The sequence below is a fragment of the Danio rerio genome, chromosome 4 (assembly GCF_049306965.1).
Source record: "Danio rerio strain Tuebingen ecotype United States chromosome 4, GRCz12tu, whole genome shotgun sequence".
Taxonomy (NCBI): domain Eukaryota; kingdom Metazoa; phylum Chordata; class Actinopteri; order Cypriniformes; family Danionidae; genus Danio; species Danio rerio.
The window spans coordinates 17,686,560-17,708,905 of record NC_133179.1 but is presented as its reverse complement, the minus strand read 5'-3'; the positions used below and the strand labels follow the sequence as shown (position 1 = coordinate 17,708,905).

General features: G+C 38.3%; 1 protein-coding gene across 31 annotated transcripts in view; it reads left to right on the top strand.

Moving 5' to 3' along the window:
• The window catches only part of sox5 (SRY-box transcription factor 5), a 234,835-nt gene that overhangs the window by 95,654 nt on the left and 116,835 nt on the right, over window positions 1-22,346 (top strand). For 13 of the 31 annotated variants that reach the window (XM_073946573.1, XM_073946552.1, XM_073946546.1 and 10 more), the window contains one exon: window positions 6,807-6,866. The exons of the other annotated variants lie outside the window; for them this stretch is intronic. The gene's annotated coding sequence lies outside the window, so the exon portion shown is untranslated. The remainder of the gene's footprint in view (window positions 1-6,806; window positions 6,867-22,346) is intronic. 31 annotated transcript variants of the gene reach the window in all.

The window sequence follows — 22,346 nt, the reverse complement described above, 5'->3', positions numbered from 1 at the left end:
GCATCACACAAAACCACACTGATGGACAAACACCATCGCTTGAACCCCGCAGGGTAGATTGGTCCTATAGCATTTATTCAGATAGACCTCTTCGGGAATGAGAGGAGATGAAGCTCATTTTACAAGAAGTCCGTCCAGGAGCAGGGAGCGAATGTCGTTTATCTCCTGACTTCTGAAAGCAGGTGTGACCCTGACCTTACGCATGCAGAGTGTGTTCGTGCCTTTTCCAGAGCGACCGGGACACAAGGGTGAGCCACAAAAATCACTCAAAGTCACAAAACACGATCAATTATTAAAAAATGATAGCATCTCAGTAAAAGCACATCTGTGTAGAGGGCAGGAGTAACATGCAAACTGTAGCCATTAGCACTTGTGTGGGTGTGTGTGTGTGTGAGTGTTTGTAATCCTGTGCACTGCATATGAACCCAGTAGCCTGTGCAGCTAATGAGCTGGCCCGTACGTAATGTGATTAAAACAGTGAGATTTGGTGTCATTCTGCTGGTGTGTTCAGGCGTGCTAAGATGAGCTTTATTAATTTAATAAAGCGAGATCATTGGTTGGTTGGACGTGCTTTCCGACACCCCCTTCTCCCCGCCTCACAGCTGTTCTGCTGCCCCCGTTACATCTCTCTGTCCTGACTAACACCGCCTCATTCAACCTGAACCCTGGCCGACATGTTCACACACTCACCTGCTGCCAGTCAGCACAAACTTCTGTGTTTCTTCTCTGTGAGCAGTTTTTAAATGCAACTTTTCTCTTTTTTTTACTGTGTAGTTTTACACTTTCATGGATAATTAATTTTTTTTCACACTTAATTAAAATATGAGTTTATTATTCTACTGTACGTTGGCAACATTCACAATGCACAGATTCTGTGGCCACCCACACCATTTCTGGTTGTGCTTGTTGAAATGTCTTTTAAAAAGAATGAATAATGTGTGTATTGTAAGTAATCTATTGACTGCCTCATTCGAGGTCATTTGAGGTACATTAATGTTAAAGTTTGAAAATGTTTCATTATTTCAGCCAGTTGCAAGGTATCGACTAGGTCTAATTAGGCATGTACTTACAGTATATGTTGGTCAAGGCAATCTGCTGAAGTTTATTCTAAGGATGAGACAGATAGGTGAATCTGAGCTCATCGTGTTTTTTGTGCCTGCTGGGCTGATCAGAATTTTTCATTAACTGCTGATAAACCATAAAAATAGAAAAATTGCACCTCTTTGAGCAAACGTCTTTCTGATGGCAAATGTCAGAGCTCAAATAAACAATAAATAAAGCTGCGGTCACACTGCACTTTTCTCTCAATAGACTTCCATTCATACTCAAGCGAATGTGTCAGACTGGAAACAAGTTACGCAGTTCGCTGCATTGGAAAGTTCAAGTTTGGTGAGCTTTGACCTGTGAAATCACATTAGTTGACTGCGTTAGACCAATCGAGGATCAAAACATGACCTCTCTGGACTGAAATTTAAAAAATGGACCAATCGCTCGCTTTTTAAGTGTCTCATCTTGTTTAAATCCAGCCCTTTTCGCAGCACCGTACTACAGCATTTCGCAAGCTCAAACTCAGTGTGACCACAGCTTAAGACTTAGGTCTGCAGAAGCAAACAATGAAGCAGATGAGCTACAGCAGCAGAAGAGCACACTGGTGCCACTAAAGGCAGCAATTAACACAAATTTGGAGATATGATTCACACCTGGCCATACTTAAAGGAGGTTTTACAAACTAACTTCAAGAGGAGCATGTGATATGATTAATCGTGGCTGGCCTCTCATCCGTAATCAGCAATAACCCAATCAGATTGATTTAAGCACATAATAAATAGATAGATTTCGCCCTGCTACCTTATCTTTGTTTTGGAAGAATCCCCTCTTCCACCCTATCTTCTCCTTTTTCTCACTTTACCAGGGGGGCACTGGAGACATACCTGATCTCGGTTGCTCTTATATGCTTATTGACCAAGCGGGAGCATCAGGCTCCTAATAGCATTAATCAATATCTAAGTGTAAACTCTTGAATTGGACAGTTCAAAATTGAAAAAAAGTTGCCGTTGAGTTTGTGTAGGGTGACATTGAGGTTGTATATCAAACTGGCCTGTATCAATGGTATTGTTGACCACATTCATCCCTTTATGACATCTTGTCAAAACTACTTCCAGGAAGTAACCATGTCATGTCACAAAGCTTAAATCATCTTAAACTGGTTTCTTGATCATGACAGTGAGTTCACTACACTCAAATGGCTTCCAAAATGATCAGATTTCAATCTAATAGAGCACCTTTGTGCTGGATCAGATTCACATCATGGATGTGTAGCCAACAAATCTTCAGCAACCGTGTGATGCTCTTATGAATTTGTGCCAAAATCTCTGAAGGATGTTTCTAACATCTTATTTTAATCTGTGAAATAGACATTAGGAGCAATTTTAAAAGAAAAAGAGGTTCAACTGAGTACTAGCACGGTATACCTAATAAAGTGGCCAATCTCTCTCTTTAGAATTTCTTCATAGATGTCAATATAGAAAGTGTATTTATTTACAGTCTTTGTGGCAGAGTGCAGAAACTCACGCAGTATGAAATATCACCCTAATCATGCAGGTTTTATTAAAATCAAGATATAACCAATGCTTGCCGTTTTCTGTGATTTCAAAAGAATTAGATTTATTATGATTAGTTACACTACTTACAGCCTCAATTACCCTCAAATGCATGTTGTAATTTTTGTTTTATAGGTTTTCAAAAGCAAAATCTCCCCTCTGAATTGCAGTACTTCTTGTCTACTGTCCATCAGAGTCCATAATTGAACTTTGAGAATCTGCATTAGAATCTTAATATGTGTTTGTCAGTCATTCACTAAGCATGTGATTCATTTATGTCAGGGAATGCATGCCCAGTCATATGTCCAGCTGCATGATCTGTGTGTGTGTGTGTGTGTGTGTGTGTGTGTACTCTAGTGTCTTTGAGTCCATCTTCCTTTCTGTACAGTTCTGTGTTCTCTAATTTTGTGCACCAGATGACTTTTATTAGTTTTGTGTGACAAAGTCTTTCGAGAGAACGCAGATGGCTGAAATTAGCTGTACAAAAAGCCATTAGAGTAAGTAACAGATGTAAATAGGTTAATCTCTTTGTGTTGCTTACTCCAGAGTCTGAACCTCACAGTCACACCGAGTCAGGAGAGGGATCTCTCATTTTCCTCCTCCGTCTTTCTTTGATTTCCTCCCCATTCATTTCCTGTATGTGACCTGCAAAACAGGAAACAACTTAATTGTGTAAAGACAATGATCTTGTGTGTACTAGTTCCATGTAGATTAACTTATTTTGCATCATGCAGACTTTCAAATATTGCCTGCAATAATACATTCTTCTGGTCACAAAGATTAGTTGCTTCCTTAAGGTATGCATTTAATCTAATTACATTGCAAATCAATTGAATTTAGATTCCATTAAACTGACTTCAACATTAAGTTTTAATGAAGTTATAATATGTATTTAAAATGAACTTTATTTAACCAATTAATGCTAAACCCACACATTAATGTCAACAGAGCAGCAACCTTTGACCTTCAGCAATTAAAAAACTGTTAGTGTGAATAGGGGAAACCCTTTATTTAGTTCAGTCAACAGTCCTTAAAGTAATTAATTAGCATCTTCGGTGTCTGACTTTGAGCGAATCACAAAACTGTTTGGAGTTATCTTCTCCTGTCAAGTTTCCTGATCTCTTGATCTAAGCAGAAGGTCCATGATGCTCTGTTTCACACGTCCTTTCTGGGCCTTATGTAAGACAATGATTGTATGATCTCTCTCTATCTTCAACTCAATTCCTTCATCTTTCATTTTTCATCTTCCATTCCTAAAAAAAAAAAATAAACAGGCCACAGGCTCACTTCGCTTTGCGGCCTGACGTCGTCCCCATTTTCTATGACTGCATTATATAAGTGTTCTATCACAGAGGCCAGAGAACAAAGGACCCGACTTATCTCGCCTCAGAGGGGAATTCCACCCCAACAACAATGAGATCTTATTCTTCTTCTGTCTCTAATAGAGTCCATCGATACGCAAGCTTCTTAGCTGCTTAACCAGGTTTCCTTTCAGACACAGGCTAATTTTGCTAATTGGTTGTATTGGGTGTTTGCCAATCTGCACGTATCCTACTTAAAAGTTCACACATGAAGCTCAAGATAGTTCTTACATTGTTAATAAAGAGGCCTAGCAGTTAGCATCCATGATACAAACAATATTGATAGGAGATGATTAGTGCTGGAGTGCTAACTGCTAATCCATAGCTCTGACTAAACGATTTTCTTTTGAATATGTACCAGAAATATGTTTTACGACAGTTACCAATGGATTTTTCAAATTCAGAGAAACATTTTAGTAACTGAATGCTAACTTAAAAAGCAAAGTTGTTAGCATTCCACCTCAATAACAGTAATAGTACTGTAGTACTACTGTAAATTATATCTCACGGAAACGTTTTCCATATTAAAAGCAGTTTGCGTTTAATGTAAGTTCAGTTAATATCTGTTGAGTGTTATCTCCTATTAACTGCTTTATGTCAAGCACACACACAAAAAAAGCACATATACAATGCGAGTACCATGAAAATACCTGAATTTTAGTACATTGAAAAAAGTTGTAGGAGTACAATTTGTCATTGCATGCACCAGTTCCCCTTATTTGCCTAAAAAATTTACCTGTAGTTTAATATTTTACTTTATGCATAATTGACATGATGTTCTAATACAGTTGTTCAATCACATGCATCAGCTTTTCTGGCTTTTTTTGTTGCTGTTATGCTCTTCCATCAATCCAAGTGCACATCTTCTGTAAGGTGCCATAATGGTAGACGTTAGTACTATTTTGCGAGCAAGAAGATAATGTGGGAAAAAAACAAGTCTCCTAGAGACAGAATAGTTTGTGTAAGGAAGGTTTGCATTGCTTTGCCATGTATTGTTGTGGAGGTGTTAGCCGCCAGCTCTCACGCCCCACGTCTGAATAGACGAAGACAGAGGAGGTAAAGAGTGCATTCAGCCCAGGAACTCATTTCGTCCTTTCAGAGGCCACTCTCAGATTAACAGTACAGGCTTCCATCATGAGATGAGGGCGAGAGAAAAGCCACATCACTGAAGACCAGCACACAAAAGGGGATTTCAATCAGCGTGGCACTCAGGCTGGCTTTATGGGCTGTCAGGAGTAAATAAGACCGCGCTTTAAGCAGAGGCCCTACACTGACACTCACACATTTGTAGGACAGATATACACATTCACACACAGATAAACAAACATGCACACACTCCTACCTGTAGGCCTTGAGCACTGCAAAACACCATTATAACCTCAACAGATTTTTTTATGCAAGTCTAATGTATGCACCCACGGATGTACACAACCAGCCAAAAGATTGTTTATTTAAAGTTTACGACAAGTTTGTTAGAGTTACAGTGATAGTTACAGTTAGAGTATGACAAAAAGCCATCAGTGTAATAGGTGAAAATGTTGTGTAACAGAGAATCTACAACACACAGAATGACAAAAACATTTCCCTGAATGCGGAAATATTGCATGCTACAGTATGTCAAATTGTGAGCTGGGCCCGTTGTTCAACAAAATGACAACATCTCTGTTTTAATATTATTTTTTTTTATTAAACTTAAATAATAAAAAAACGATTATTTTGGCATTTCATGAAACGATGTGGTTTTGATGATGTCAACACTTTGGATAACTATCAGTTTTTTACAACTATGAAGTGGCCAGTGGGAACCCTTTTTAATCCTTCAACAAACCACATAATCGGGGCAAGCATCCTCTAGTTATTTCGATAATTTTGTTTAAGATAAGCATTAAGACTTGGTCTTTTAAAATAAAAGCTATTTGAACATGTCAAGTAAATAACACATTTTGTGATATTGTTTATATTTAGTAATATATTGAAAAGTTCAAGATCTGGAATGTTACACTGAATGACAATGTTGCAATGTAGAACATCATTTCACTTCTGTTATTTGAAACACTAAAACAAATCACTGGCCCTGATTCATAAGAATCTTAGTTACGTGACTGACCTAAAAGAGGTAAGAGGTTATGAGTTTTAGATATGCAAACATGTTCAATTTTCCCCTCCGGGGTGGACTTCACGCTGCACGCTAAACTTGGATGATGACATCCAAGTTTTTTCGGCAGATTATACACGGAAGCGTGCAAGATTAGAAACTTACAATGCGGCTCAGCTCTTGTAATGAAAGATCCCAATGTTCCCTCAGACTATACAAGCATGTCTCTTCAGCACGTCCCTGCAATGTTCCAGCAAAGACATATACAACCGCATCTCCTAAATCTCATTTGGTTTGATCTGTTAGCAAGGGGACAGTGGTCTAAATCTCCCAAAACTACTAACAAATGACACGGTTTACCAATCCAGTACTAAGAAGGATGATATAAGACTTAGCGCCGGGTTTGTTAAGGAGAATCCAAGCTTGCCAAGAGTTCTGATAAAGCTTAGAGAATCCTCTCCATTCTGCATGCTTACACTCATAAACTCTAGATGTGACATTTTAAGTACCATACAATTTACAGATGCAATGATAAGTTCTGTGAGGGGGATTAAGAGTGTTTCAAGTTGTTTATGGACAAGAATGTCTACACAATGTCCATCTTGGGGTCCAGAAGTTCTTCTGTTAAATAAAGCAAAATTATAGTTTCAAGGCAACACCCAGCTAGGCAGAACACAGCTTAATATTTTTGTTCCACCATCACACAGCCTCTTCAAGCAGTTGATGGCTTATCATTTTCGTTTTGTTCAGGTAGAAGCAGATACAAGGACAAAACTCTTTCACAACAAGGAGCCTCGACACGACTGACTGGTATGTAAAATGTGCGTCTGAAAAAGGCCTTTACAAACGTTCTCAGTGCTTGCATTTTTAGTCTATGTCATTATTACCGACATTATGTATCCTCGTAGTCCATTTTCTTTCAGCAATCAAAGAATAGCAGTTATGTCTGTCTTGTGATTTTCTGCTGATCTGGATACAGAGCAAATGGCCATATTCATCATCAAGGATAGTTGTCAATATGTAGGTCTTTTCCAATGATGACTCTGACCTCGAAGTATTTCACTATTAAAACTAGATAAAACTATATCCTTATGAAACATATAAACACAATGCTGTTCATAACTTGCCATGCAACACAATAAACATATTTTATTTATTATTTCTCAGTTTGAATCTATTTTAATGCATTTTTAAATAATTTTCACTACCATTGAAAGTTTCCAGGGTGACACAGTGGAGTGCATTTTTGTGTGGAGTTTGCATGTTCTCCCCGTGTTCGCAGAGAGAGTGCTTTGGTTTCCTCCACAGTCAAAAGACACGCGGTATAGGTATATACTGTAATGAGTGTATATACAGTAAATGTTTCAGAGTACTGGATTGCAGCTGGAAGGGCATCTGCTGTGTAAAACATATGCTGGATAAGTTGGTGGTTCATTCCGCTGTGGCGGAATGGTTCAGTACAGTAGGGTATGTTAATTTCCATTGTCAGAGGTAAAAGTAAACCAAACCACACCATACCACTTTTGACACCATTTGTTTAAAGGGCCATGAAACCCCCTCGTTTCAGCAGGGTGTTTTCACACCTCTTCTTTGGAAAAAGTCAGAAAAGTGGGCGTGTCCAGCTCTGTTTAGGGGGGAGTGTCGGAGGAACTAAAGTGGGAGGGTGTGGGAGTGTCGATTTGGGCACGCGCGAGTTTCAGAGTCAAAATACACACACACACACACACATACATACAGGAGAATGTGATGGTGTTAAACCTACATGGACATCTGTAGTCGAATTATTAGCCAAATTATTAAATAGTGGACTTTAACTGCAGTTTGGCTCTTTCATTCAGGGAATTCATTCATGCCCCTCGCGACACACGAGATATTTGATTCGAGGAGCTGCTCTAAGCGTGTATTTTTCATGCAATGTTTTATACCGCACGGCGAATGAGAGAAAAAAACCCTCTGCATTTCCCAGAAACTTAGATGCACACGACAGGTAGTGTCAGAAAGCCGCGCGTGTTATTCCGGTCACTAAATGCGGTAAAAACCCTACACGAGGTTAAAGTTTGGTTGTGGTGCTAACGTGTTTACACTCTGTGCAATAGTTTGTTAGATACGAACAAACTGAATAAACAAAGAGCACTGGTCGCTCACTTACCAAATCTGTAGAGACAGGACAATCACCAGCAACTAGAGCCGCGTCTTTATGAAGAGGAGACTACAAACGATTCCAGATCCCAGCGTTTGCAGATGAGAACAGCTCTCAGGTAAACAATAATCCTCCTTAGACACGTAAGTTAATGTTGTCGCGCGTCGCGTACACTGTAATCCACACGTGAGTCTGAGCTCTCACAGAGAGAAAATGAAAACGAAACTTAACTGCAGCAAACTATAAAAGCAACACTTCACGCTTGTTTTGCCAACACAACGTGGCGTCTCTGTCCTGAAAACACGGTGATAGTAATGAATATTAATGAAGTTGCACAATAGAGTGCGCTGATTGGTTTGACCCAAGCCATACTCATGCATTAATGCAACACACTGTAAGACGTAATAAGACACACTCTGGCACAGACGCCCAGTCTGCACGCTGGAATACACGCTATTATGTCATGACCGTGACGCAGCTTCAAAAATTCGTTTCAAACAGGAAGTACGAATTTGCTTAAAATAACGCAAAAACAACCAATTTACACTTTTTAGTGAAATATAGGTGTCCTAATAGTGTTTTTAGCAGTGTGGGACACATATACGACTGTCAACAGCTCAAAAAATGTGTTTTGGTGTTTCGTGACCCTTTAAGGCAGGGCTGCTCAACTCTGTTCCTGGAGATCAACCTTCCTCCAAAGTTCAGCTCTAACCCTAATAAAACATACATGAACCAATTAAATAGGACCTGAACAGCAGTTGTTAATTACAGGCAGGTGTGTTTGAAATGGGTTGCAACTGAAATCTGCAGAAAGGTAGATCTCCAGGAACAGGGTGGTGTACCCCTGGTTTAAGAGTACCTAACACAACAGTATGGTACCAAAAGCATAGAGCTACTGCCACTTACATGTACAAAAAGGCAGCAAAACAACAACACAGAAAGTGCCATTTATAAATACAAAGCCAAAACATGACACCAAAATAAATATAATGACGACACACAGACTTGTTGTTTTCTTGTAATAAACAGCCACATGCAGCAAAACAAGTACAAGATGTGCTGTTGGTCCTTCATTATTGTTTATAGGCAATTCGCATGTTCCTGCATGTGAAAATTTGAAATAATGTATGAGAAATGAGTGTGTAAAAGATAAATTAAGGACAGCTTTGTTTGAACAATTCAGAGAACGATGTTGATTGCTGCTATGGTGTACACCACACCAAGTAATGGTACTACTGACAGTGGAAGCGCAACCCTGATCAATCCGTACCAAACCCTACTATACTGTGTTAAACCATAATGCTCAGTGGAAACAAGGCATATGTGTGGTGGGCGTGTTACTGAATAGTTCATTAATAAACATTAATAAGCTCTGATCACAAAGTAACCGCTGCCTCCTGCCTCTTTGGACAGCATATTTTTATCAGCACAACTTACACACTTCACCTCACCAATAAATGCCATCAGGAGGCTAATTTGTGTGTGTAGATGGAAGATAGAGAGGGGGCTATTTGTATGTTCATCTGTGTTTGTGGGTGGATGGGGCTGTTAGTAGGCGTCTTTGCCATATATGTGTGCAGTACATGTCTGTGTGTGCGGGACCGTATCACAGACGGGCTCGAGTGTGTCAGTGAGGCCGCTGTCTCGCAGCTTGTAGTCATATTTCATGAAGCCTATGAGACTCAGTTGGCGGTATGTGTGAGTTCGGTCTATTTCTGTCTTTCTGACTGTGGCACTGCCCACTGTGTGTGAGTCTGCGTACGGCTACCCACTGTCTATGCGGCGTGCCAGTGGGAGACTGCCATCCTGTGCCCCCACGCAGAGGGATCCACCGTTCCTTTGCCTTCATCTCCAACCAACCGTCCTTTCCCTCTTCCTGCGCGTCTCTTTCACCGTCTCCACCTCCTCCCTGTCTCCCTTTATTTCTCTCAGTGGGCATCCATGTAAAGTACATGGAGTTTTGGCAGGCGACAAATACTTTTATTAGTGTTAGATTTCTCTTTTATTCACACTATAAATAGATGTCTGATTGATGTTGCCTTCCATTTGTAGATGCATGATATAGAGGATGACACAATGTGCTATGATCCAGAAATCATGGCTCTGTCCCCAGTCCCAAATGACACTGAAGCCTCTACCCACTTACAGAACATTGTTCACTTACGGCTGCAAACTTTTATCAAAGCTGGTTAACTTTTGTTGTCTGGAATAGACAGATTACCTGCCAATATCAAAAATAATTCTAATTTTGACAGGATTTACAGTAGTCCCAGATGGTTCGTTTGTTCTTTCTTTTTTCCCTTTTTATTTATTGCCATTTTTCTGGTGATTTTGGTAAGCAGTTGAAAGGATTTCAGTTTGGTAAAACAGTTTTAGCTACCTAATATATATGTAATGCATGAACAAATTGGCTTAAAATATTCACAGAAATTCAACAGAAAACAATTAAAAGGAAGAGATCAAAAAGACAAAATAACACAGATTTAGCTTATTTTTAAGTTAGAAAGTGACTTTATGGCCCGTCTCCACTAAGTGGTATGGTACAGTTCGGTTCTGTACGCTTTTATGTGGCCGTTTCCACTGTCAAAAGGTACCTAAAAGTGAACCGTACCATACCACTTTTTGGGCACCCTTTACCCTCACGTGCGTGTCTATTTTTGAAATAACGAACTTCTTTAGCTGATGATAATACTGTGTGCGTGATTATGGAAGTGCTTCTGGCATCCGATCCTAAAGAAACAGACTAACGAGAGAGTGAAGTGCGAAAAAACAAAGAAGAAGCCGGAAAAAACAAAGGAGGAAATGATTCTTTCAGCAACTAAAACATAAACAAACTGCCACGTTTAACTGTTATCATCACCTTTTGGACTATTATGAACTTGAAATGACAGAATTTCTCTCTAACAAGAGGTTACATGTGCTGGTGAAGATTAAAGATACTGATGAGAGGTTTGCACTGACTGGGCTTTATGTTGCATGATGTTTTTGAACCCAAATAAGGACTAAATATATGCTGTGTGTAGTTTTTCTGTAATTAGTAACATATCAGACGATGAGGGACTGCATGTAGTGATATATGTTGCATTTATTTAGTTATTTTAAATAATTGCAGACATTACAGTAGGCTATTTTCGCACTGTCATTGATCTGCAGTTATAATCAAATCATGTTCATAGGAAGATGAGTAATGCACATTTATACACAAGTACTTATGTGTGCAAAGCATCTGTTTTGTGAGTAGTGCTTCTCATCTGATTTGTGAACGACCCGTACAGCTTTACTTTGACATTTCCTCGAGCGAGAGTGACGTCAACTGAAACTTTCTGTCGTACACCACACCCTACCATTGGTACCCTTTTGGCAGAGGAAAAGCAAGCCTGATAATGGTGACCCGTACCAAACTGTACCAGTCAGTGGAAACAGGCCATTAGTGTGTGCTGTTGTTTTCACATGAACACCTAGCAAGTTTGGTGAAATTTGCTTTGTTTCAGTGGTTAATTTTAATACTGTAAATATAAACACAGCTATCTAAACCTAGATGCACACCAAACTAAACTGAGACCCCTGAAAAAAACAAGTCCAGTTCCAAACACATTTAAACTCCTAAAATTGCAGAATTTTCATGTTGTGCGATTATTTTTTTCTTCTTGTCATAAGAGCTGTTTTTTTTTCTCCATTACAGTTCAATACAGTAATTGCAAGTCTTCCATTTGTGTTCAGCATAGGAATTTATGGCTCCATATTGACTCCTTTACATATTTTATAAGCTCCATCATAAAAATATCATTGCATATATGCACATATAATTAGCACATTTACTGTAGCTCAGCACACAGCATTTTCTTTGGATGCTCTGTAAATGTTTGCTTCGTGTTATTATGTTCAGTTCTTAGTACTTTTTAAGTGAACCAGCGCTATATTATTCGTAGTATAGTACGGAGATGACAAAGCATCATGTCAAGAAAATTTTCAGGAAGTGTTTCAAGCTGTCAAATTTGTGGATTTACAGTATAGCATTTTAGATTGATTTCTTTCTGTTGATTTTTGCTGTGCCATTACAGCAATAAATGACACTTAAAATATAAAGAATTTAAAATTACAAAATAATGTTTAACAATATAATGAATGATCTTTTAATAACCTCTTTTTTTTAAAGAAATACATGTGAAATAATTTTTGGTTGATATATTTCCAACATTCAGCGATCCAGACAGTGGTCCAGCAGTTGTGTCTGTTTTTTTTTTCTCTCCTCTCTCTCTCTCTCTTCTCCAGTTTTCCCACCTCTCCTTCCTCCTGAGGCCAACAGCAGCAGCAGCGGCAGTGTCGGCACTCCTAATTGGCCGTGCGCTCAACGTCGCCTGTTGTGATCATATAAATTTATTGGTGCTTAGAAGGCACAAGCTATTAAAACATTACAATAGACATTAGCGCAGGCCCGAGCAGCCTGCTCGGCCTAACGAACATATGCTTCCCTACCAATGCCTAAACTCTTATTTATGGATTTAATTTAATGTGCGGGAAGAATTCTAAATTAAATTTGGTGTGTGCCTCTGGAGAGTGTCGGTGTATAATAACATGGTAATTTTTACACATCTTTATGAGAAATGAGAAAATTAATTCTTTCTGACAAGCTGTAATTACTGGGCTTGGACCAGTCGCAGCTGAACAGTTTGAGCTCCGCTAGTCTGCCAATGAACTGAAGGAGAGGAGAACAGATAAGGAGGACACACACAATTATAGACGCACACCCACACGCACACACAGACACAAAGACACGCAATTACATACACCCCCAAATACACACCCCCACACACACCTACAGAACAGCATGCACGCTTAATGCTAACACACATGGTCACATATGCCCACCCAAAATATCAGACTCCTACACACATAAATACACACACAAGCACATACTGGTGAACATGCCACAAACCTATAGTTGTCAACTGGTTTAGCTTCAGGACCCAGATTTTGTGTTGGGTGTCAAATTGAAACACTCAACCAAAAATTCAAACATGTTTATGCAATCATTAATTTTTCTTAATATCGGGCATGTCACTCAACTGTTTGTGTTTGAATCTACTTAATTCTTTTTTTAGACTATGTTTGTCTAATTTTAGCACAATTTGACATAGGGTGCATTGGTAATTAGAGTTGGGTGTAACATGTTCCACAATAACATGTTACTTTTTTCTAATTACATTTTTTTACACTAATTACATTTTAAATTTGTGTAATCTGATTACAGTTACTAAACTCAATGTAAACTCAGTTAATAGGCATGCGCATTTAAGCATGGAAAACGCTATCTGAAATGGTTGCTGTTGAGCAAGGTTGCTTCTTCAAGTGGAAATACAGAAATTACTTTGATTTCATTGAGCGTAAAATCCAAAATATTTTTGTGAAATGCTGTCTATGTCTATGACTTGTTCAAGCACTTCTATAGAAAGCATTCTACGACAATACTTGTCACCAAGAAGTACACCGGTGCCCAAAAACATGGTGGCCCAACTCAGCCTAAACAGGATTGTTGTGCAGGATCTGGAGTAAAGGTATTCGGATTGTGAAGGGAATCGAAGCTGCTTATGAGTCTGCTCACATAGATCATATTGGGAGTGCATATTGCGCACGCTTATTTTCCAGGCACATCAAGTTAAAAAAAACGCTAGTCAGGTGACAAGAACTGACCAATTGTCTTTATAGTTGGTTTGGAATATACACATTTAGGTAGACTAATTACCTCAGACAAACACAGAACATCCAAACACTTGAGTGCTTTTTCATACTATGGATGTCAATGGTTACAGGTATGCAGTTTTCTTCTAAATTTCTTCTTTTGTGTTAAAAAAAAAAAAAAACTGTTTGGAACAAGTGAATGATGAGAGAATTTTAAATCTCTTTAAGTCTTTTGAAAATGTCAAGCTGCTGTAATCAACCCATTGTAATGTTTTTCAGTAAATATTTAATTATTGAAAGAGCTGCAGTTTATTTTGTATTTTATAGGTATATGTTATATGTTTTAAAAGTAACTATAAAGTAATTAGTAATCTGATTACTTTTTACATGAAGTAATTAGTAATGTAATCAGATTGCAATTTTCCAGTAGTAGTCAGTTATTTATAATCCATTACTTTTTTTAAAGTAACTTACCCAACACTATTGGTAATGACCATTTAGATCCAAGAATTGGTTTAGATTTTGAATCCCAGATATAGTCAACAACTTATGCCATATCTGGAATGCTTTCTTACATTCAGATAGAAATTTTTGTTCTTTTCTCTTTTTTTCTATCTGTGATGTTGACCAATAGAATCACAGATGATCTTGCTTACACAGCTTTCTAACATGTGAAATGAGAGTAATACAGACTAGTTAAAAGTAATAATCTTCTAATAAAACACATTGATATTGATGTAGCAAGGTAGAATTATTCAATTGAAAAATCAAGCTGTAGCTATAATAAACTTGTCTTTATTATGTTGCCTTTAGGTTTGTTTAGACAGAAACATCTAGACTACATCTATTCGATGACATCATGTGCTTTGCTTACATGGCAAGCAATAATTAGTCAAGATGCAACATCTAGTCTTATTTGTTTCTTGTTCACAACGACAACAATCAAAATATCCAGTCATTTATGGTGATTGGCCTTAACATAGAAATATTAGTCAGCTTGTTGTCAATTTTAACTCCAGTGTATCAGACCATGGAATAAAATGTATCTATACCAAGCAAACGTATGCACTATTTGCATGATTGTTTCTCATTGGTTGGATAGTGTGCAATAAAATCGTTCAATGCACAGATATGTTCCAGTCAGCTTTGATCACAGTTCGAAATAAATGTGTTACCTTCAAACATTAGTACTAACCATAGTAACCATTCCTCGATTTAATCTCAAAGACATGACTCTTACAAAAAAATATTTGCGAAGAGGTAGCTAACACTCTGAGCTTTTAGATATGCCCGTGTCATTTACAAGAGGACACAGGATGTCTATTACACACATACTCGCATTCTCTTTGTCTGCCTGTGACAGATTCAATGCAGGGAGATGTAATATGTCGTAACTGTAAAATAATGTGGTCAAATATTGCACTGCAAAGAGCAAAACTAGTTTTAACTAATCCATAACTTGGTAAATGACCATGGAATGAGCAGGATAGTCAACAGTTTGCCATTCATTAAATGATTATAAATGCTTTTTAAAGACTGCCTCTGCGAAAAGCATTTAAAAATCTTCACTTCACATCGGATGGTTCTTTGGCTTCACGTCATGTATTTAAAATCCTTTAATGCGTAGCAATCTGTTAACTATCCCTTACTGCATTCTCAGCACTGCAGTAACTTCTAAAGGTAAGATTAGGCCACAAGATCAGCATTATTGGGTCCCTTCAGAGAAGCATGTGATTAGTAGAAGGTGAAAGGAACATTTCAGACAGTTATGGGTGAGGTCTGAGGCGGCAGGGGGTTCTGTTGCCCTGTCTGATGTCATCAACATAAACCGCTCACAGGTCTGCCCCATTCAAGGTCGTCTGCCATTTAGTATTCACAGCAAAGCAACTTGACCACAACTCTAGCTCCCATAGCGAAATAATCATCACACACACTTTAGCCTATTGCATTTTGTAAAGCAAGTGCAGCGGTTTTATAGCTGTTGTTTCTTTTGTTATCAGTATGACATGATGGGTCACTTTAGATACAGCACTGCAGTTGCGTGGCATGGATAGGTGTATGCGCATGGCACACGCTGACTGTGCATCCAGGGGCCATTTCAGTTTATTTATTCATTCTGTTCCATTTTGTCATGCGCTGCTAAATGTTTAATCCGCTCATCCCTGCGGTCGGCGACCGTCAGGGGAATGCCGTCCTAGTGGTCACCAGAGTGAATAATACATGACAGTGTGTGTGTTTGTAGTGATGAAGTGCAGGTGTCAGTCCTGTTCTGATGGCACTGTCTCTCTCTGTGTCGCACACACACTTTAAAACACTGGGTCAGAGTCTATTAACTCTTCTGAAGGGTGGCCTGTCAGGGTGCGTTAGCTGATGGCTCCATTGTCTTTCACTCTACGCGACTTCACTCACTTTGAGATAACAGGTTGAGCTCTCATAAGCACTCAGAGCTGCTCTGACTGCCCTCTGTCTGTAGATGGAGAGGATAAAACATTTATTCACCTGGAGGAATGAGTGGGGAGCGGACGACCACTCTGTTTTTGATCAACAATGACAAAGCATGCTGCCATGTGTTGATCGGATAACAAATGTTGAGGAAATTTGTGTACTGTATTTTTGATGGAATTATAGACCAAAGCGCTGAAATTGTTTTGCACTTTGCAGTGATTACAGACTAGGTGTGTCAAATGCAAAATTATAGCAGATACCGTTCTAAAAAAAATATTTTTTATTGGAAGCAACATAGACTGCATGTCTGCCAACCCAACCCCCTAGAGTTCAGAATACTCATACAATTTAATTTTAAACCAACCTAAAAATCATATTTCACACCAATTCCATATTAATTTCTAAAGCAATTCTTCAAATTTAAAACCTTAAGGAAATCAGATTTAAGAACAGATGTTATTAAAATTGCTTTTATTCACATTTTAAATCAGAAAGACATTGATTTGAATCGCTTTTGAAGAGTGTCGTAGCTGCTTACGGGTCTGTCCACATGTTGCATTGGGAGTGCATATTGTGCTTTAATTTTCCAGACGCACCCAGTTGAAAGCTATGAGTCACGTGACAAGAACTGACCGATTATCTTCATAGTTAGTATGGAATATACACATTTAGGTAGACTAATTACCTCAGAAAAACCCAGAACACCAAAACACTGCAGGGCTTTTTCATACTATGGATGTCAATTGTTACGGGTATGCAGTTTTCTTCTAAATTTCTTATTTTGTGTTTTAAAAAAAGGTTTGGAACAAGTGAATGATGAGAGAATTTTAAGTTTTGGACCAACTATCTCTAGGTCTTTTGAATATGTCAAGCTGCTGTGATCAACCCATTGTAATGTTTTTCAGTAAATATAAAATTATTGAAAGAGCTGCAGTTTATTTTGTATTTTTATAGGTATATATTATATGTTTTAAAATTACCTTCAAAGTAAAGTAATTAGTAATCTGATTACTTTTTACATTATGTTATTAGTAGTGTAATCAGTTTTAAAATTTTCAAATAGTACTCAGTAATTTGTAATCTATTAAATTTTTTAAAGTAACTTACCTAACACTGTTGGTAATAACCTTATAGATCCAAGAATTTATTTAGACTTTTATTTATCTCAGATAGTCAACAGCTTTCCTACATTCAGACAGAATTTTTTGTTCTTTCATGACAGGTTATGTCATATCCTCACATTTCAAATCAGATAGACATTGATTTGAATATCAATTCAGTTCTTAATTAAATTTTAACAAAGAGCCTTTAAGGCAAGTCATTTCAGTCAACGGCTATTATTGAAACATCTCTTATGCAGTATGGTCGGGCATTTTGTCTGAATTGGGAAACATCAAATTTTCCAAAATTGCTAGCCAAGCTTACGATTAGGTTTTATATTAGGAATCAACGACATGATTAAACAACAAATGTCTCTTTACTTTCTTTTCTAAACATTTGAATCACACAAAATCTGCAGAAGTTTATGTTTGTATTCGAATTACTGTTTTGTAAAAATTCAAGATGCATGAAAGATACTATGTGTATGATTTAGCATAGCGTGAACTTACCTGATATAACCTGAGAACTGCAGAGTTAAGCATTTTTAACGAGGTCCTCACTCCTTTCGATGGCTGTTAGCCAAAGACGTCTGCGGTTGGTGTTAAAAGCAGTGTGGTGTATGATAAAATTTAAGTTTTCAATTTATGGAGTTTTGAATTTGGCATCCTACCGCAAAACACGACTTGTTTCATATTGCAATGTCTTTTTTTTTTTTTTTTTGCAACCAGTATCCGCGGTTGAACCCATGTGATGTCATGTGTGACATAGGTTGCTAATTCCCCTATAGCTATCGCTGATTGGCTATTGTACTAGAAGGCGGGGCTTCATTTGCCGTATTGACCATTACACTTTTCCCATTCAAAACTATACAAGTGACATGTCTTGTGTATTCTATAGTCTTTGATTTTAAGCTAGTTGGAAATCTGAAACCAGTAGTGAATTGACACATTTAAAGTGTTTTAAATCACACTTCATAATTTACAAAGTGCATCTCAGACCAAATTCAAATTTCAAATTAGACTTAAAACAACTTTCAAATTTGGAATAAATATTACACATTTCTGTGAATACCAAGAGTGCATCTCATAAGTGAGCACCACTAGACATTTCCACTTCGATCCGGGCTTTTAGTTGCATTCAAAGGCATTAAGCTTCATTTGTGTAGTTTGCATGTGACTGATAGTTATTAAAATAATGACCCGTACAATTTTTTTTGCCAAAGAATCAATCACACATTGACATCCCAGTCAACAGTTAGCTTTAACTGAAGGCTCTTTTCTCATCCATCACAGCAGTGCCCCCTGTGTACAAAGAACTTGACCGGCCTCCTCAAAATCCCAGACCTTACAAGACGCTACCAAACACAATCTCACAATTGCTGGTTCATTTCACAGCCATCCTCTTGTTTCCAAGAATCCAAGCATGCACACAAAACTACTAATCAAACCACTCCCTTTATGCAAATCAGCCCCTTGTTAACCCCAATCAGAGAGGTCGTCGGATGCTGCTTTCAACATCCCTCAATGCAGCATCTCCGCCACTGCTGTAGCCTCATGGGTAATTACAAAGCTACCCGGCCGGTCCGTCTGACAGTGTTTTTCCCGCCATGCTCATGACCCTGGCATGACCTCTGAGAGTGTAGGTAATCACCTGTGTGTCCTGAGCTTAGATCTCTATTAGTGGCAAAGCACAGTTCAGCTCCAGAGAGGAGGGCGAACACACCCCACATTCATCTCCTCGCCGTAGGGTCAGATCACCTATGCGATGGAGACTTGCCTGCCTGGTTAGCACATGGCCCTGGTGCATTGTAGGGTGGCATTTCTACTTGATATGGCTTGATGGATGCTGTCATGCTTACTAACAAGTCTTTGAGTGTGGAAAGTGGTGAGTTCTTTCTAGCATTTTGCTAGAGATTTTCTGGTATCTCTGCAGTTATCTGTGTGATAGTATATTTTTATTTACTGACGAATTTTAATTTTAGCAGTTGGACTAAAATATAAGACTTGTTGTTTTGCTAGGATGTGCTATAAAAGCTATTAGCTATACAATGTGTACATGTGTTATTGTTTTAATATTTATTAATTATAATAGCATAAAATACTGATTATTTTTCAATTGACAAATTTAGAATAACATTATTTATAATAATAGTGACATATACACTTCAAGGGCACTTTATTAGGTACACCTTACTAGTATCGGATTGGACCCCTTTTTACCTTCAGAACTCCCTTAATCATGGTATTAGATTCAACTTGTGTGGTCTTCTGCTGCTGTAGCCCATCCGCTTCAAGGCTGGACGTGTTGTGCATTCAGAGATGCTCTTCTGCACACTTCGGTTGTACTTGAGTTACTATTGCCTTTCTAACAGCTCAAACCAGTCTGGCCATACTCCTCTGACCTCTGGCATCAACAAGACATTTGCACCCACAGAATTACCGCTCACTGAATGTTTTCTCTTTTTCAGACCATTTTCTGTAAGCCCTAGAGATTGATGTGCTTGAAAATCCCAGCTGATCAGCAGTATCTGAAATACTCAGACCAGCCTGTCTGGCACCAACAACCATGTTACATTCAAAGTCACTTAAATCATCTTTCTTCCCCATTCTGATGCTCGGTTTAAACTGCAGCAGATTGTCCTCACCATGTCTACATGCCTAAATGCATTGAGTTGTTGCCATGTGATTGGGTGATGAGAAATTTGCATTAATGTGCAGTTGGACAGGTGTACCTAATAAAGTGGCTGGTGAGTGTAGTTGCTGTAAAATAATAATAATAAAATGGTTATACTTTTAGAAACCTAATATTATTATATATTACTAAATACAAATATATAATGTAGATTTTGTTATGCTATTTTACTACTACTATTATTTTGTTATTAAAGTTAGGAATATTCTAAGATGTTGTGCAATTATATAACAAATAGAATTAAGTTTAATTATTATTATTATTTTTAAATATTGTTTTTAAAACAATAATGCTTTAATGTTAGCCCCTTGCACTTCCTGTTTACCTTTCAAATTGTTTTTAATAAATGTCCTATTTTTTAAAGTGTGTCACCACATCTTTCTACACTAAATGTTTTGGTTCCGCTGTTCTGACCAGGAAAGTGAGTGATTGCTACACTATAAAAAATAGTGTGGGAAAATAGCCAACAAACGATAATGCTTCCCATTATGGACGTGATCTCATTAGAAGCATAATGAGATCACATGATATGGCCGTCCAGATGTATACATTCATGCAGAGCTCAGACACTTTGACAAGGGGTGCGTCAGCTGTCTGCATTGGTATGCAGAATTGCTGTCCTGGCCCTAATGTATTCATGGACATAATCCCTCTATTGGTCTGAGCGCATGCATATGCATGTTTTGTTTGGACCTTGTGTCCAAGAGGGCAGCTAATATGCTTCAAATGAAGAGCAGCACTCCATCAGAGCAGATTGACATCAGGTGCAGAATAAAGTCATGTGGTGCTTCGGTGTGGGGCTAAAACAGGATAAGTTAAAGTTTATGTCTGACATCTATCTGTAGATGAATCTTCTAGTGCCTTTTCTATAAGCAGATGTGAAATAAATGTGAACTGACCCTCTCTGATTTTTGATCCCAAAACTTCAGCTACCATGTCAAAAGAAGAGCGACACAAAGCCCTTTGGTTGATTGAAGGTTCTGTTCAGGAGTTTTGCTTCTATTGTTGCAGTGTAAGATAGAAATACGAAAGTCTTTACGGAGAGCGACACGTTTGATAGAGTTGTGGGACGTCTGTGAATATAAGCTGAAGGACAACCATTGTCTCTGGACGACCTCAATTTGGTACTGTATAGTCCTTTTCGCCACACTGTCTGCAGCCACAAAGCCACTATTCTCCTCCTCTTGCTCTCAGGAAAGAGGGATTAGTCAAATAACGCAACTGCGTGTCCAGATTTCTAACTATCGGACCACATTACAGAGCAAAGAATGAGTCCTGGTCAATGGGGAGGGAAGATGTTTTGAAAAACTTCTCCTTTTATTTCCTTTTCCACATCTCGGAGTCAGAATAAGTTGAGCTGGATGGATAGAAAATGATGGAAGCTCGTTAGGAATGCAGGGTATTTTGGGACAAGGGGGACAGGGGGGAGGGGTCCAAACGCAGCTGCATTTCCTGTTTATTCTTGGACAAGACTGAGACGCTCCGCAAAGAACAGGAGATGCATTCTTCTCTTTCAATCTTCCTCTCTTTCTACCTCTACATAACCACTTCATCCTCCCATCTGGACTCAAATACACCGTCATCACAAAATTCTTTTGCTTAGCTTTCTCTCTTTCTATTTCTTGGGTTTGACTGAGGTCTTTGTATGTGAAGGGCCAGTTTTCAGTGTAGACGCCCCTTTTCTTTACTAATTCTGAGGGTGCAACCCACTGCAGCTGACAAGAGGGGGCTGTCAAATCCCACTAAAATGTCTCATTTTCAGTCTGGCCATCTTTTGGTTGGTCTTAAAGTTTTGGACCTCTTCCAAACAGTTCATCTTTGCTCAAATAAGACTTTATAAGTTTATATTGCAATGAAATAACTTGTTTGACGTCTACAATAAACCTTTTTGGTTGACATCCATTAGGCCACATTCACCCAGCAGCAGATTATGGTTTTTAGTCCTTTATTTGACTCCACAATGTTCGCACACATTTTTGATGTTTATGGAACAACTGAAAGCCACCTGTACATTCTCCGATCTTTGATCTCAAAGACCTGCTATGTAAACTATCATGTGAGTCAGTGTGAGATGGCCTTCACATCTAGTGTATGTCTGATTTTCATGCATTTTTTTTACAGAGATGAACATGATTTGTGTGTCATCTTAAGTTTTGGATCAAGCTGTCTGCCAGTTTGATTTTTTTAGTCCACAACAAACTCAAATTCTCAAGGTATAAAAGCTTTTATTTGTT